Source organism: Rhinichthys klamathensis, unplaced genomic scaffold (assembly GCF_029890125.1).
Source record: "Rhinichthys klamathensis goyatoka isolate OS25496 unplaced genomic scaffold, OSU_Roscu_1.1 h1tg000181l_1, whole genome shotgun sequence".
NCBI lineage: Eukaryota > Metazoa > Chordata > Actinopteri > Cypriniformes > Leuciscidae > Rhinichthys > Rhinichthys klamathensis.
The window spans coordinates 1,789,345-1,805,516 of NW_026606709.1; the positions used below are offsets into that span (position 1 = coordinate 1,789,345).

Genomic DNA, 16,172 nt, shown 5'->3' on the forward strand with positions numbered 1-16,172 from the left:
ACGCGGGGCTCACTGGTAGGCTGCAGCAGTTGCCCGCAGGGCAGCCAATGAGCACGCGAGATGGCCTGCTCTAGGTCTGCTAGCTGCTGCACCGCGTTGACAATGAATACAAAATTAAGGATAATTTTTTCGCTTCAATATCTCGAAAAGATTCATCTTTCCCGTAGCGTAAGCTATAATTACGCAATACTTGTTCCCTCTCTAGAGAGAACCGAGGTTACGTTAGTAACCGAGTATCGAATTTACCCACTGCCATAAAAGGACAGACACTACCACCAACCATGCTCCTACCTGAAGAGGCTACAAACACATCGGCTGTGGGAAACAATACCCGGTTCTCCTACATGCCATCAAAGGGACCAAACAACCAATCTTCCCGCATGCCACCCAGCATGGAACCGGAAAAGGAGGACGAAACTCTGTGACGCACTTCGATACAAGACAGGTATATATACACACCCTCTTTAGCTGTGATAGGCTTCATAAATATGGCGCGTTTTCCTTGCCAAAATCAAACATTCGAACGACCGACCGACCGATCGAACGTCTATCCGAACGTGTTGTACTTTTGAGCGTCTGACCGAGCGGATTGACCCACGTGACGACCTGACGTGACGTCAACATCTTGAAATTAGCAGTTTTTTAGCCATGCAAGGATCCAAGCTGATGTGTAAAGACTATAAATGGACATGAAAGGCACTAAATGCAGATATGTTAAAATAATGCTCAACCATTTCCTGCATCCTGCTGCACTTCCCTGAATAAGCTTTTGAAGAAAGGTGTTGTAGGCTATTTTAAGTCTTTCTGAGTGATGAACTGAAAAAGCTACCATCTGTATCATGATTTTCTCTGTATTTCATAACTCTAAAGTTTCAAACGCCAGACTCACCTATTTTAACTGTAGGCTACATACAGTGGTAGGCTGTTAATTAATGTCTATGTATTTTTCCATATCATTTTTTTTATATGTCAAACTGATTATTATTGTTTTACAAGTAAGAGTTAAAAGTTATAAGATAAAGAGTTTTAACTTCAAAGTCTTCAATGCCATGGGACCATGTTGTCATTAATTGCCCATTGACTTTTCATGGTAGTAACACATTGAGAAAGACGCGGTAAAGATTATTCAATAGACTTTGTTCATTTTTACTATGATTTCATCTTCTTCTGAAATTTCCTTTGCTGACTCCACTGACTCTTGGGCTGCAAGACAGTGATTAAAACAAGCTGTTGATGTTTTATAGATACTCTGATAGATGAACTCTGATATATACATTTCTTATGTCAGAGAGAGAGGTCATGTCAACACTGTTTCTAACATGCATTTTCACTCTCTTGTGTTCTCATCTTGTAAACATATTATTGAATAATGTGCTAGAGGGGCATAAAGTGGTTTGCAGCATGGCATTACAATTGTCCCCAAATCCTTGTTAATGTAGGCCTACATAAAGACTTATGTAAGATTAAAGGTTAAAGATTCTGTAAGGTTAAAGGTCAATATGTCACCTTTGAGAGCTTTGTCGCTGTGAGTTTTCTTTGCTTCAGTGTTTCTGGCAACAATCTTTCATTTTAAATCCAAATCCAGAAGGTTTTCATAATATATATATACATATACACTGTTGTGACCTGTAAATGCACAGTTTAAAATATTTGCAGATAATAAATGTTGACCTTAAGACCTATTTATGCATCTCTGTTATAGTTTTGTAAGGTGAATAAAAACAGTCATTTGTTAGTAAGTGTTCAGTGTTCAAGAATGTTGTAAACTAGAGCAAGTAAAAAAAAAAGGTCTGTCACAAACAAATATTGGGAGTTGTTATTACAGTTATGGTTTATTACAAAGTCAATTATTCATCTTGGCAATATTTAAGTATATGGCTATAAGTATATGGCTGTTTGTGGGGGTTTACCCTAACTACTTGTCTTGCTGGTTATATTGATATTGATTTGATCTTAAAATGTTGGCAAAGACAGGTGTTATCTGAAACCTTATTCTCTGTTGGGGAAGGTTTTTTTTCTCCTCTCCAACCTTTACTTCCCTGTAGATTAGCTTTTCCTACCATTCAGTCGAGACGCAGACGCAGAACACAGACGACTAATGCATTTATAGCACAACCTTCTAAGTAGTCCAGAACGCGCTCCCTACTGAGTCCTAAGGGGTAAAGCACTGCATAGGCTACTTTTCGTGAACGGAGCGTGACACCTTCGAACACGAATCTCGGTAAACGCCTGTGAAAGTATGCGTCTTTCAGATCCACGCACCGCTATAAACCAGTCTCCGGGTCGAATGTGCGCGAGGATCTGTTTTATCGTGATCATTACATTACATTATAACGCGTGTTTAGCAAGTCTTATGCCACTCGGTACCACTTGAAGATACTCTTTAGTCTTTACCGCTATGGAGGTATTTTGTCATGTCTAATGTATTAATAGGGCCACCAGAATGCAACCAAAGCACAATAACTAGAAGGCTAGGTAATTGTAAATCATACAAAATAAATGCCATGATCACTAGATTTTATACAGGTGTTACTATAATCATTTTGTTAATGGTGATCAGCAACCAAATATTGATAATGTGGAAGTTACTGCCTTTTGCCTTGGCATGACTTATCACTTTTTGCTGACAATACAAAGGCAGAGTACAGTAACTTTAAAATAGTGGTCAAAAGTCAAGTTTGAGCTCAAAATTGTGTTATGTAGATAATTTCCATTACTTAAACATCTAATTGCCAGATTTTCAGTGTCCTACCTATAATTAATTTGGCGGGACAACTAAAAATCTTTAAAGTCATTTTTCTCAGTTCCACACTCTAGCGAGTTAAGGTCTTTTGCCTTTGTGTAGGGCAGAATGGTGAAATGCCATAGGGAAATGCACTGTGACGCGCTACGGGTATGTATGAGAAGGAGATCGAGTCAGCCGACCTGCTATATGGAGCTTATTCTAAACAAACTCGTCTTCGAGATGACCGTGTTCTAACGCATTTTTAGTCAATAGAATGACTGTTAACACAATAGTACACATTTGACCATTAATTTGTGACATTATAAGGGAAGCTGAGCTTCCCTTGCAGTCTTAAAGAAATCGCCACTGATACATACAGTATACTGGCTATTACCACACAGCATATTTGAGTCAGAAGACTGAAATAAGAGGTTGAAATGAGATCAGATCCAGATGGATTAAGCTGTGATAAAATATTTGCTGTTTAATTTAGTAAATGCTTTATTGAATTTCAATGTTACGTGTAACAAAATGCTTTCTCTGTATTCAGGTTTGACTGTGGTAATGATAGGCTAATAATGCAAAAACGTGTACACTTCAAATCAAAATATGTTATTATTATTTATTTTTTTATTAAAACTTGTGCGATCTGAAAGCATTGTTTGCTTTTGAGTACAGCAATTGTTTGACTTTGAGAAGAGTCAATGGTTTTGTGAGTTTAGATTGAAATTTTGAATTTGTGTTTAATGTTGTGATCTTTTATTTCAAGAACTTAGAGATCTCAATACTGACTCAATCTTAATAAAATTACTCAATTATCATAATCTTTCACAAATAAACATCATAAATGTTAAAGTGGAAAGGTTTATTAAAAACATAGCCAATAAGAGTTCTAATATTAGGTAGCCTACATTTAGACATAATCAGCTGAATATACTTTACTTCGTAATTGATGCTCGTTGATTTTCATGTCTGCCACATATAAACAACGAACCAAAACGAAATTATTGATCATTTTCCTAAAATCATAAGTAACACGTTCTTACATGTGCTCACGCGTTGTTAACGCGTTCCTATGGCGACCAGTCGGAAGTTCGAGTAACCGATCGTCTTCCCAACGTGTTGTTTACGTGTAAAGACACGTTGTAACACGTGTGTGTTGATTATTGCAATGGCTGATTTAGAAAGTTAAGTGCGGTGTATTTTTAAAGGTAAATATAGCAGAGGCTAAATATATTGACAAACCTGGCATGTTTTAACGGCTATTTCAGAAAAGCAAGATATTATACAGAATTTTTCTCCATCTCCCATTAAATCGGAAGGTTCAGGAATAGATCTAATTTCGGAATGTCTTATTTGCTTATTTAATAGAAATAGGTAGGCCTACGCTGTAGCTACCATATGCAGCGAAAACTGCAATCAGTAGGCTATCTGCTTTGTCTAAATATAAAAATCATAGGCATCATATTATAATATAATCATATTAGCCTATAGGCTAATCATAATTAATTATATAGTAGGCTATAGGCTACATAAAATGTGCTGACCATTTATATCAGACAAATTGACATATCAAATACAAAGCCTACATGTCTACTTTATGATACCCTTAAGAGTGTAATGTAGGCTAACCCTGACTTAATTTCAGGAGTTAAGAATTGTATATAGTTTAAATCAATTATAACTTATAGTTATATGATTGTTAACTGAAATATAATGTAGGAGGAAAAAATAAATAAATGTGGAAGAGGAATAATTCGAATAAGATGTATAATAGAATTGACCAATGAGACTGAGAAATAGAAAAGACTGAGAAACTCCGCCCTGCTGAGTCATTAGAAGCAGCGTTATCTAACGAAGCAACCGAGAGGAGAGCAATAAGCTAGGTAATGGAATATATAGCCCAAAGTGTAAATAATTTAAATGCTGTTTTGTTATTAGAATCTGCTAACTAATACAGACACTTATTTAAAAAAAAAAAAAAATGTATGTCACCCGCTACAATAGCCTTTCTTACCAATGTAGCAATATTAATAGATAAATATAAACATGTGTATGCCTTCTCTAGCGAGATCAGTCTGAATCTCAGGAGGATATCGTTGATCAGTTGACATCTCTGTAAATGCAAAGTTATGGTTATGTTTCATAACCTCCTTAAAAACATCCAGAGCTGACTATGAAAACTCAGATTCTAGAGGTTCATGAGAACTAATTGAAAGTCTTTAACTTAAATGTAAGTCCACTGTAAAGACTCATGGAATTGTAATGTTACACATCAAAGTAGCTATTAACTCAAATAGATTTATGTTGAACTATTTTAAGTAACTAATAACAAATGAATATTTTCTTGAAGTGTCTTTAGTTTGTATGAGTGAGTGAGGTTGCAATTGGCATTGCACATGAGATTGACATTTCAAACATTCTACAAACATTTTTATAGGTTTGTATTAGTTTATATATTTTATAATGTAATAATTTCACAGTTAATCTACAAATGAATGTAGAGACAACATAAAGACAGTATATTTTAAATACTTGTTTAATGGCATCTTTTTATGAATGAAGGTCGGTGTCACTGATACTAATACAGCTATTGATGTCTGGATAAAAATGATTCCCCCCCCCCCCCAGGATGTATAGATGTTATTCTCAACTAGCGTCACTTCACAGCTGCTGCTGTAGCGGCATGTGTCCCCAACAGTAGGCGTAAAAAAGTTTGTCATTTTTGAGCCGCTTCGTTTCATTTTCGCGTTTAGACTCGTCCAGAGCCATAGAGAGAAAGAGTTGCGACACTCCCATAGACCGCCATAGGAACTTTGGAATGCGGAAGTAACGCGTGTCGTGGAGCAGCCAAGGGGGTAATCCACCAGCCGGAAACTGAAGTCTCCCCGGGCGCCGCCGTTGGCTAACAAGCCTTCACCTGCTGTTAGCATTCCATTGACTCCCATTCATTTTTGCGTCACTTTGACAGCGAATAACTTTACATCTGAGACGTTTAAAGACTCCATTTGTCCATTATTTATTTCTAAAGAAACACGACAATGTATAAAATGCTCCATTACCTTGTATCTTACATTGTGGCCCCGTAGAAGCAGTTTTTGTAAAAATAGGCTAACGATTGCGTCATAACACGCGACTCTGTCGCATAGAAGAGAAATGACCGTAAAGACAGATGTAGAAGCTCACGCGCGATCGGGGGACGTGGAGGCATAAAGTCAAGGGAGAAGCCCATAGAGAGTCATAAAGTTGCTCCTAATGCGAGCTCATGAACAGCTAATACTCGCGATCTCCGGCTCTGCAAGATTCAGAAGGGAATGATTCAGATTCCTCTTGGCACAGCTACTAGAAGACGTACAACTGTCAGTCAGGTTGCTCACGTCACAACTACGTCTTCAAGCTCAGTTTGAGCATGCGCAGTGCGCTTGGCAATCAGGAAGTGAGTGCTTCTATTTGACTTCATTTTTCTCCGTTGAAGTCTATGGGGTCGCTGTGTCCATTTCTTTTACTGTCTATGGGAGCAGCCGATAGTTCCAAACACTGATAGTTTCTCCATTGAACCCCATTCATTTTTAGTGCTTCCGAAGTACGCTCGCTGGTAAATTAATGAAATTACTGTATTTTTTTACTTTTACACACATTAGCCGACCTCTCGTGAATCTAGTCTGTAGTTATATTTTATGTAGCCAGTTTTAGTAAATGTTTATTGGAAGATAATAGGTTAATTGCAGCGATAGCTTACGTGACCAACACTTCACTAACGTTAGCTAACTGGTAACCTGAGGTATATAATATATAATATTTTTAATAATATTTGTGTATATATATATATATATATATATATATATATATATATATATATATATTATATATATTAGCCTATATATATTATATATTTAAATTCTTTATTTGAATTAAAAGATAAGCATATATCATGGCATAATTCAAATTTGACAAAAAAAAGTGTACAACAGCAGCCAATATCTCAGTCCATTATGCACATTAAGGGTAAAGGTGGCACCTACGCCTCCATATGTAGAGGCTACCAATTACTGCTGACACAGAGCAATATCTTGTCAGTTTTTTGGCCTTGTTCTTATGTAGTCCGCAAATCTGCAGGCCTCTTACACACAACTTGTGCACATGGCCTAAACTACCGAAAATGAGGGCAATAACTTTACAAGAATAGCCAAAGTTATTGAAGACATTGTACCATGGTTGATATTTCAACAGTTTTGAAGCATAGCAGGTGTCCATGTAAGCATCAAAAGAGCAACCAATTTCTATTATTGTAACCGCTTTGGTGTGTTCATTAATTACAACTATGTCAGGTGTATTTGGAAAGTGATTTATAGCAGTTTCCAATGTAGTGCACTGTTCGTGTGGAGGTGAGAACCAGTCTATCTTGATCTTTTCGTTAAAATGGATTGTGGTTTACTGTCTATGGGAGCAGCCGATAGTTCCAAACACTGATAGTTTCTCCATTGAACCCCATTCATTTTTAGTGCTTCCGAAGTACGCTCGCTGGTAAATTAATGAAATTACTGTATTTTTTTACTTTTACACACATTAGCCGACCTCTCGTGAATCTAGTCTGTAGTTATATTTTATGTAGCCAGTTTTAGTAAATGTTTATTGGAAGATAATAGGTTAATTGCAGCGATAGCTTACGTGACCAACACTTCACTAACGTTAGCTAACTGGTAACCTGATGTATATAATATATAATATTTTTAATAATATTTGTATATGTATATACACACACACACATATATACAATTCATTTATTTAAATGGGTTAGGGTTGTGCATGTGCTTATATGTATTTAGGAACATAGTTAATTCACTCATTAACTATCTCTCCGGTTTAATTTTATGAAGAATATTTTTCGGTTGAATATTTACCGGACATATGCTGTATATAGTCATTGCTTTCTACGTTATGGGAGCAGTCTATTTCCCTCCTAAATTATTCATTTGTACATGCACAGCGTAATTATTTATATTTTATGTTGTTTGGAGTTCTGAACGGACTGCAGACCTCTTTGCGTGATCACGAAGGTAGGCTAATGGCTGAATCGGAATTTATAAGCAAGATCACGGGAATCAATAGCCTAATACAGCCCGGTTGTGCTAAAATATATATCATGAGACGTCCATCATCAGATGAATGACATGGAAAAGTTAAGTTAGAGCCGCTAAAGCCAGTGCTATTACTAACTTACCCATGCGAACATGAACACTAAGCTTTTCCCTCCAAAAATATAGCCTAAAACTTAGCACTGGCTTTAGCGGCTCTAACTTAACTTTTCCATGTCATTCATCTGATGATGGACGTCTCATGATATTTATTTTAGCACAACTGGGCTGTATTAGGCTATTGATTCCCGTGATCTTGCTTATAAATTCCGATTCAGCCATTAGCCTACCTTCGTGATCACGCAAAGAGGTCTGCAGTCCGTTCAGAACTCCAAACAACATAAAATATAAATAATTACGCTGTGCATGTACAAATGAATAATTTAGGAGGGAAATAGACTGCTCCCATAACGTAGAAAGCAATGACTATATACAGCATATGTCCGGTAAATATTCAACCGAAAAATATTCTTCATAAAATTAAACCGGAGAGATAGTTAATGAGTGAATTAACTATGTTCCTAAATACATATAAGCACATGCACAACCCTAACCCATTTAAATAAATGAATTGTATATGTGTGTGTGTGTGTGTGTGTGTGTGTGTGTGTGTGTGTGTGTGTGTGTGTGTGTGTGTGTGTGTGTGTGTGTGTGTGTGTGTGTATATAATATATATAGGCTAATATATATATATATATATATATATATATATATATATATATATATACAAATATTATTAAAAATATTATATATTATATACACTAGGTTACCAGTTAGCTAACGTTAGTGAAGTGTTGGTCACGTAAGCTATCGCTGCAATTAACCTATTATCTTCCAATAAACATTTACTAAAACTGGCTACATAAAATATAACTACAGACTAGATTCACGAGAGGTCGGCTAATGTGTGTAAAAGTAAAAAAATACAGTAATTTCATTAATTTACCAGCGAGCGTACTTCGGAAGCACTAAAAATGAATGGGGTTCAATGGAGAAACTATCAGTGTTTGGAACTATCGGCTGCTCCCATAGACAGTAAACCACAATCCATTTTAACGAAAAGATCAAGATAGACTGGTTCTCACCTCCACACGAACAGTGCACTACATTGGAAACTGCTATAAATCACTTTCCAAATACACCTGACATAGTTGTAATTAATGAACACACCAAAGCGGTTACAATAATAGAAATTGGTTGCTCTTTTGATGCTTACATGGACACCTGCTATGCTTCAAAACTGTTGAAATATCAACCATGGTACAATGTCTTCAATAACTTTGGCTATTCTTGTAAAGTTATTGCCCTCATTTTCGGTAGTTTAGGCCATGTGCACAAGTTGTGTGTAAGAGGCCTGCAGATTTGCGGACTACATAAGAACAAGGCCAAAAAACTGACAAGATATTGCTCTGTGTCAGCAGTAATTGGTAGCCTCTACATATGGAGGCGTAGGTGCCACCTTTACCCTTAATGTGCATAATGGACTGAGATATTGGCTGCTGTTGTACACTTTTTTTTGTCAAATTTGAATTATGCCATGATATATGCTTATCTTTTAATTCAAATAAAGAATTTAAATATATAATATATATAGGCTAATATATATAATATATATATATATATATATATATATATATATATATATATATATACACAAATATTATTAAAAATATTATATATTATATACCTCAGGTTACCAGTTAGCTAACGTTAGTGAAGTGTTGGTCACGTAAGCTATCGCTGCAATTAACCTATTATCTTCCAATAAACATTTACTAAAACTGGCTACATAAAATATAACTACAGACTAGATTCACGAGAGGTCGGCTAATGTGTGTAAAAGTAAAAAAATACAGTAATTTCATTAATTTACCAGCGAGCGTACTTCGGAAGCACTAAAAATGAATGGGGTTCAATGGAGAAACTATCAGTGTTTGGAACTATCGGCTGCTCCCATAGACAGTAAAAGAAATGGACACAGCGACCCCATAGACTTCAACGGAGAAAAATGAAGTCAAATAGAAGCACTCACTTCCTGATTGCCAAGCGCACTGCGCATGCTCAAACTGAGCTTGAAGACGTAGTTGTGACGTGAGCAACCTGACTGACAGTTGTACGTCTTCTAGTAGCTGTGCCAAGAGGAATCTGAATCATTCCCTTCTGAATCTTGCAGAGCCGGAGATCGCGAGTATTAGCTGTTCATGAGCTCGCATTAGGAGCAACTTTATGACTCTCTATGGGCTTCTCCCTTGACTTTATGCCTCCACGTCCCCCGATCGCGCGTGAGCTTCTACATCTGTCTTTACGGTCATTTCTCTTCTATGCGACAGAGAGTCGCGTGTTATGACGCAATCGTTAGCCTATTTTTACTAAAACTGCTTCTACGGGGCCACAACGTAAGATACAAGGTAATGGAGCATTTTATACATTGTCGTGTTTCTTTAGAAATAAATAATGGACAAATGGAGTCTTTAAACGTCTCAGATGTAAAGTTATTCGCTGTCAAAGTGACGCAAAAATGAATGGGAGTCAATGGAATGCTAACAGCAGGTGAAGGCTTGTTAGCCAACGGCGGCGCCCGGGGCGACTTCAGTTTCCGGCTGGTGGATTACCCCCTTGGCTGCTCCACGACACGCGTTACTTCCGCATTCCAAAGTTCCTATGGCGGTCTATGGGAGTGTCGCAACTCTTTCTCTCTATGGCTCTGGACGAGTCTAAACGCGAAAATGAAACGAAGCGGCTCAAAAATGACAAACTTTTTTACGCCTACTGTTGGGGACACATGCCGCTACAGCAGCAGCTGTGAAGTGACGCTAGTTGAGGATAACATCTATACATCCTGTTAGACAGAAAGGGCAAAAGTAAATATGACATTTATTATGGGTTTATCTGATGATTGTTTTAAGTTCACGTAAATTAAAAGTTGTTATATATTTTTTTGAAGCCTAACAAAATGTAAATTTTTTGGCTTTCAATTACACTGTAAGGGGGGGGGGGAGCGGGGGGGGGGGGGGGGGGGGGGGTATTTTTATCCAGACATCAATAGCTGTATTAGTATCAGTGACACCGACCTTCATTCATAAAAAGATGCCATTAAACAAGTATTTAAAATATGTAGGCTGTGAATACTATACGTCCACTGGCGTCATTTGCACGTCTAGTCTAGCAAGACAGAAAAAAATTATCAGGATTTATAATTCTTTATAAAATACACGATTTATATACAAATGAATATATATTTACTTTATCTTGTTTTTATAAATTATAATCACAAAATGCACAGTATAGTCAAGTGAATGATACAGTCACTGTAACTTATTAATGTAGCCTTTTGAGAGTTTCTTTCAGAAAGTAAATTATCTGAAATGAAATGAAATGTTTAGCTGGATTTTAACATGTATGTTTTCAGTAACTGCTTTAAAAATAAAAGCAGAACATATTTTATACAATAAAATAAAATGTAATGCATGTTGATTACCTTTTTCTAATGTGTCATTCATGATTCATTCATCTTGTTCCATGTTTTTTTTTTACATTTAGCTGTAGACCATAAAAAATATTTTAAAAATAAGTGCATATCATTTACCTCAAATTTTAATTTAATATTAATTTTATTTATTTAAATATATATATATTCTCTTCCCTTAGATGCTGTGAAGAGGTGGAGCCCAAATGCTACAGACTCTGAAATTGATGCAGCAATGGCAGAACACCTGAAACACGCTCCAGGAACAGCTGGTGGATACAAAAACTGAGCCAAACAATGTGTTTTTAAAAGGATAGTTTCCCCAAAAATGAAAATTGTCATCATTTACTCAACCTCATGTTTCAAACCTGTATACCTTTCTTCATTGAATTTTCATTTTTGGGTGAACTATCCCTTTATATAATAATTCAGTATTTTGTAATTGGTATTTTAGTTTGGTTAACAAATGTTAAACATTGAAAAAATATTAAGATACATTTTGGCTGTTCAAGATCAATAAAATGTGCTAAATCAGAACATGCTTCTTTTTTTCTTATGTCCACAAATAATGTGTTCTTGTTTGTGATGTAGGCTACACGTGATTAAAACGTTTTATTGACGGTCAGGTCTGACTAGACCAATTTTGGACCTTTTTAGAACCTTTGTCAAGATGTGTAAACTTCAAGACTTGATTGCCTTTCACGATGTTACACAATATGTGTGTGATTATTTTAAATGCAGGCTTATATACACTTAAATTATACAGCAACACATTTAAACACACAAATGACGCATTTGCGTCCAGGGACGCGCTGAAGAGACGTGGAATTCACGGCCAGAAGAGACGTGGAATTCACGGCCAGATGACGTCAAAGACGTCGGTTCAACTTTCATTTTGGAACTATTTTTCAACCATGACGGGACGTGTCGGACGGACGTCTTTTCAACGGTCATTAGCCTACACGTCCAAATGTTTGCTGGGAGGTGTTATCTGAAACCTTATTCTCTGTTGGGGAAGGTTTTTTTTCTCCTCTCCAACCTTTACTTCCCCGTAGATTAGCTTTTCCTACCATTCAGTAGATAAATTTTTTTTTCCGTTCTTATAAAGATGGGATGGGGGGGCCCCCATACGTAGGCTACCTTCGCTTTGGGCCTCCAATTTGCTGTCTGGGAGTGTAACATACGGCGACATGTACCGCGACAATGGCACATGAAGCATCCATCGACAATTCACAAATTTTATTGGCACATGCCACTATCCACTGACACATGTCACAAGTTTTAGAGACTCTGATTACTCGTTTATTTAAATTTATTTTTTGCTACCTTCTTACTGTACAGTTGCTACTCAAACAAATGACAAATACACATTGCAAATACACCACCCGTAGATGTTCCTCAACTGTCGCAAGTTTTAGGTCATTTTGCGCTGCCCAGTGTGGACTTACTGACACCTACTGGCGTGCATGCAGCATCATGCAAAAATAAAGGTTACAGTAACGGATGCGACTGTTAATGCGCTATTCGTACTTCTGATTTATTCGTTGTGTTTCCTAGGTTGGGCAGTTTGCGTGATCAACAACATTGGCATTACATACATTCAGTGGCTAATATGCCACTCAGATAGGCTATACTGATGTGTCACACTGACATGTTTGAGGAAAAAAATACTGACTTTAAAACGTTAAATTGACATATATTTAAAAAAGATCACTTATATAGGCGTTTGTTTCACAATTACGTCAGTATAGCTGCTCAGCTCATCTGTCAGTCACTACCGAGGTGTCACAAGACGGCAACCTGTTCCGCGACAGTGTTCCGCGATGTCAGTAGTGACACATGTCACTATCCACTGGCACATGCCAATAATGTCAGTGACACATGTCACTATCCACTGGCACATGCCAATAATTTCAGTGACACATGTCACTAAATCCACTGGCACATGCCAGTGGAGACCGGATGTGCCACCGGATGTGCCAAATAGTGACATGTGCCATTGGCTTCTGTGCGTCAGATGCCCTTATTAATACCCCATATTTTTCACGCGACACGCAAGCGTGTTGGAAGCGTTTCCAGGCAAAATAGAATGGGAAACGATGTTTATATGTTATTTTGTACACGAATACATATTAATAAATTACATTTTGATGGTTGAAAATCTAGGTTGACAAATTCAGATATAAATATAGGCTAGGCTAATTTAAAAATAAATAAAGTATCAATTTTCAAATATTGCACCTGTCAATATAGAACGACATATTCTGTTGTAGTCTATGCTGTCAATACTGCTGACAGTGTCTTTATCAGTAGGCTTTATATTTATGGTTAACATGAAGTAGTATAGGGCTTCCACAACTCTCTCCCATGTCGAACATGGGTGATCCGTGTCAGCAGCGCCGCGTCAGACACGTTTCTGGTGTGCAAAGACAGAAAACGCGACGCAGCTGACACGCAACAGAAACGCCACGCTCACGCCACGCAGCCAGTGTGTCACCGGCCTCAGACTGTTGCTGGCTGGACAGGATTTATAGTGAGTTATTAAAATCGCGATAATCAAACAGGGTTTTAATGATAATTAAATTTTAAACGATAATACTAACCGTCAGTACATTTTATCGTGGTTTATAGTGAAACCGGTAATAGTCCCATCCCTATATTTATTGTATGAAATGTTTTAGAAATGGCCCGTTTCATTCTGGGGCCTCAGGGTGGCAGTGTTGCCTATATTTAAAAGCAACAGTGAGTGCCCAATTTCAGAATCCGAATCCACCCATCCATATAAACATTCATGGCTACATTTCATCTTATGCAAATTTAATGACATTTTCTTGTTTTTCCTTTAAAAATATGTAATATTCTTAAAACATAATAAATTAAGCAAAATAAGACTTAGTTGTTTTCAGATATCACATCTTGATTTTTCAGCATAAATTTCACTCAAGTTTGGTTTAAATTATACTTTAAATTAGATATAGGCTACTATTTGCCTGTGAGATAAGGCAAAGACAATAATTTAAAATAAAATTTTCACACAAAAAAGAAAATTCTGTCATTACCCTCATGTCGTTCCAAACTCGTAAGACTTTTTTTTATCTTCGTAACACAAATGAAGATATTTTGAATGAAATCTGAGCAATTACTGTCCCTCCATTGACGGTCTATGTGTTCTGAAGATGAACCAAAGTCTTACAGGAGGATGTGTAATTAATGACATAATTTTCATTTTTGGGTGAACTAACCCTTTAAAAGATATATCTCTAATGTTAAGCTTTTTGGTTAGATCTATTCTTTAAATGGGATTTAAAAAAACAACAACTATTTGTCAGTGAGGTATAAGAAAAATAAAATTAATTTAAAATCCATTCTTAAAATAAATTTTCATATCTTTTGTAAGAAAATGTTGTTAAAGGGAAATGTATATATTTTGACAAAAACAAGAAAGACGTACATCTTAAGAAAATGATTTTGCAGTCTACTTGCTGTCTGCTTTGGAAGAGACTTTCTGAAACTCCCTCAGCGTGCAGTGGCAGATCATCAGGGGTCGTGACCTTGTTGCTTTGTGTTGTCGGTTAGGTCCGAGCCGATCTGAATCTGGCCTCGGATCCCCACAGCTGTGCGTTTCCACATTCAGTGGGATTCTCGGTGAACAGCAGTTCATTTGAAGCCTGTATTTGAAGGGCTTTCCTGTGTTTTGTGCGAGGTCTTTGTCTTTATCATTATCATTGATATCATTATCATACTTTGCTGGCTATGCAAGCCGAGAGCTCTTTTCTGATGTAAAGCATTCAGTGTGAAGAGCCGTAAGGGTTTGGTTTACAGACCGACCAATAAGGGAAACCCGACACACTGATGCAGCTGGGACATTAAAAACATGACTTAACAATTCAGCTTACCAAGATGTTAATATTAAAGAAAAACAGGGCTGGAGTGTAACGAACTTTTCAAAAACTCAGTATAAACAAACAGTCGCCATCCGCCTCAAGAGATGAAATGATCACTGCACGCAGACTCCTTTCTCAGTATCATTCATTTCCCTTCAGATGAAAGGATAACCTTTGTCATAACTTTCCAAAAAAAGAGAGAGCAAAAAAAAAAAAAAAACACTGACACTTCACGCCAGAGAAATGTCAGAGGCGCTGAGAGCCAGAGAGTGGGACAATAGGCCTCTCGATGTTTAGATAGAGAACAATAGTCTCTTTTGACAGTGCATCTATTTCCCCCCCCGCTGGCCTTTTGCGTGAATATTCCCCAGCCCATGCTGGAGGACTCAAAACAGTGTACGCCACTCTGCATTCATCTGTCTGTTCAGAAATATCACTAACTGGACGGATCGTTACAGCTTTTCAAATACTGAGAGGCTGAAAGCAACCGTCTTTGAAATAAAGGTGATTGAGGAAACGTGGGGCAACATTAAAGGGATAGTTCACCCAAAAATTGACATTCTGTCATTTACTCACCTTAAAGTTGTTCCAAACCTGTATGAATTTCTTTATTCTGCTGAACACAAAAAAATATATATATATTGAAGAATATGGGTAACCAAACAGTTGATGCTTCCATAGTAGGAAAAAAAAAAATACTATAGTCAATCAGGCCTGACATCTGCTTGGTTACAAACATTCTTCTAAATATATTCCTTTGTGTATACAGCAGAACCAAGACATGTATACAGGTTTGAAACAATCCGAGGGTGAGTAAACGATGACAGAATTTGTATTTTTGGGTGAACTATCCCTTTAAGATGCTTTTAAGAGACAGAATTGATTGTGCATCCTACTGTAACACAACCAAGTGTTTTACAAAATTTGATGTGATATATGCGGAAGATATATTCACTAGCAAC

General features: G+C 36.9%; 1 protein-coding gene across 3 annotated transcripts in view; it reads right to left on the reverse strand.

Annotated features, from left to right (window-relative positions):
* The window catches only part of nr1h4 (nuclear receptor subfamily 1, group H, member 4), a 45,897-nt gene that overhangs the window by 19,943 nt on the left and 9,782 nt on the right, over positions 1 to 16,172 (reverse strand). The window lies entirely within an intron of this gene.